Source organism: Propithecus coquereli, unplaced genomic scaffold (assembly GCF_000956105.1).
Source record: "Propithecus coquereli isolate 6110/MARCELLA unplaced genomic scaffold, Pcoq_1.0 Scaffold70, whole genome shotgun sequence".
In the NCBI taxonomy this organism is placed as follows: domain Eukaryota; kingdom Metazoa; phylum Chordata; class Mammalia; order Primates; family Indriidae; genus Propithecus; species Propithecus coquereli.
Window position 1 is genome coordinate 4470726 of NW_012153063.1, and position 2561 is coordinate 4473286.

The 2561-nt window shown below is 39.9% G+C and overlaps 1 protein-coding gene across 1 annotated transcript in view; it reads left to right on the plus strand.

Moving 5' to 3' along the window:
* The window catches only part of UNC80 (unc-80 homolog (C. elegans)), a 242259-nt gene that overhangs the window by 160177 nt on the left and 79521 nt on the right, over positions 1 to 2561 (plus strand). The window lies entirely within an intron of this gene.

A 2561-nucleotide genomic window follows, 5' to 3' on the forward strand; every position in this document is an offset into this window, starting at 1 on the left:
CAGTAACAAGAGAAAAAGTTCTTTGGAGATTTTTTTTTTCTGTAAGTTTTCATTAATTATGTGACAAAAGGTGAATCATAGTCAAATTCACCACTTTTAGTATAGGGAAGCCCCTGTCTCTGCCACAATCTTTGGCTTCTGAAAGGTACTCAATAAATGTCAGTTTCCCCTCCATCTTCCTTTAGCAATATACACCTTCCTTATATTGGCTCTTAATTTTGGTTTTCTGTAACAAAAACTTATGTGTCATGTTTAGTCATTTTTTCACTTTTTCTATCTCTGTGTTTAAACACACACACACACACACACACACAGAGGCAAGTGTTGCCCTAAATGGAAAGTATTTGTGAGTGTATTTTTCCACAGCTACTATGCTTTAAACCACCCTGACAACTTCTCCCTAAACCCTCCAGGGTTTACCAGCTTCTTCACTTTCTCTTCCTTACACGTCAAATGAATATGCAGTTTGGGACCTGGAGCCTGATGACTACACTTTGAAATTGCCCTTTAATCCAGGCAGACAAATAGCTAAATTAAATGTCTGTGTTGGGAGAACTCCTTCTCTCTCCTTTACTATTGTCAGGGAAATAGTTATCCATATGCATTATGTATCCCTAGCAGGGTGATAAATTTAACTCACACCACAACTCCCATGTGCAGAGAAAAGTTGCAATTCTTTTTCTTGTCTATGACTAATTTGGTCATCTTCCTCCCAAGTCCCTATGTGCTGGTTGGCAAGAGGAAAAATATAAATGTGTCTAGTCCAGATTTAGATTGAGACTGATACAAAAATATAAACAGGACTTTTAGGTAGTGTTCAGTCTCTCTTGGATAAAAATGTTTAGTCTCGAGGAATTCTCCTTCCTTCCTAGAGCTTTGTGGAATGGGGAGAAAAAAAGACATTTGTTCCATGTCTCATCCCTTGCATTTTCTCTGGCTTCCCCATTTGTGAGAAAATGTTATTAGTCTAGCTGATTGCTGGATACCTGGCTGGCAAGAGCCAAAGCCCATGGCTGTTGAAACTCATAGCCTATCTGCTCCTGGCAATGTCTGCTGGGAGACACAACCTCACCTCAGCTTCTGCTGGTGCTTTGGACCTCCTGGGTTCTGGCCATGAGCTCCAGGTATCTCTAGCATAGGCAGTCTCCTGTCTAGAGCATCCTCCTGAGTGACACAAGCCTATGGCAATTCTATCTGGAAAGCTCTCCAGCCAAGCATTCCACTTCTGAATCCTGTCTACACCACACAAAAACCAAAGGTGGATTAGCAAAACCACATGTCAGGGCCTCCATCAGTTTAACTCATTGACTAACACACTAGAAAAAATTTTTTTCCTTGGGGCCACAGTGTTTTATTATGAAAATAGAATAAAAACTTCAAAAACAAAATGATCCTTTTTAATTTAATGAAAAATTTGTTATTTTTTATTGTTTTCTGTGCATGAGTTATATGCAGCTTGAAAAATAGTTCTCAAGGCTCCCAAGGTTAATAGACATGTGAATAGCATATGCTTCATGCAGCCCCAGGCTCAAAATTAGTGTGAGTTAAATACAACTCACATGGCAGTTAATGTGTTAAGTGCGTGCCCTGCCAAGTTTACATTGCAGCCAGGTTGATATGGAAATACTCTAAGGTGAGCTCCTGTCAGAGTCCCAAATAGGAACAGGAGGGGAGACCCCCTTGGGTGTTACCCTCGCCTGCCCATGTACCTGTCCATTTCCCCAGGTCACTGCATAATATTTACCATACCATTGTTCTCTCCCATCCTTTAGCTCTGCAACAAAAAGATTTTTAAAGGGGTTTGCTGCCCAGATAGTTAAAAGAATAAATCTCCAAATCCTTAATTTACAAACATGCACTAACACTTGTTGAGCATGTTTGCCATCTCAAGCACCGTTTTTCTACTGCACGTGAGGAAGGCCCACCCCACCATCCCAGAGAGATGACCAGGCTGCACTGATGGGCATGGGGGACAAAGAAAGGATCTGAACTTTTGTGTTAGTTTTAAGGAATCCTCCTTTTTGATTGATCGAGGCACTTTAAACTCATAGGACTTCCCACCTTTTCCAATGCTTTATAGATTTCTGTTAGGAGTGAGGCCCAGCCTTCGTTAGGGTGTTCAATGTTTAGAACCACCAAAGCAGATTGGGTCCGTGACGCTGATTCTTTCAATATAACTGGCAAGTTTCCCAGACTACCAAATTTTTAAAGAAACAATGGCTAAAACCCACCGGGGTCGGGGGGAAGAACATTTACATTATTTCTTTCTGAATGCATTGTGCACTATTGAATAAGGTGGTTAAAACTTATTTGATCAAATATTCCAGTTACAGTCAGTTCTCATCTTATTCCAACATATAGAACGTTTAATGTATTCCATCTCCCATTGACAAAAAATAAACTTATGATGAGACATTTTAAATGTCATCCTTAAAATGTGCAAAGGACACACAGGTTTTCTAAATTATATTAGGAGAAACACAAACAAAAATTTTGAAGTTCACCAACTTAGCCAAATACAGCACTCTTAGGTTCAAGACTATGAGACAGAATCTAAGCTG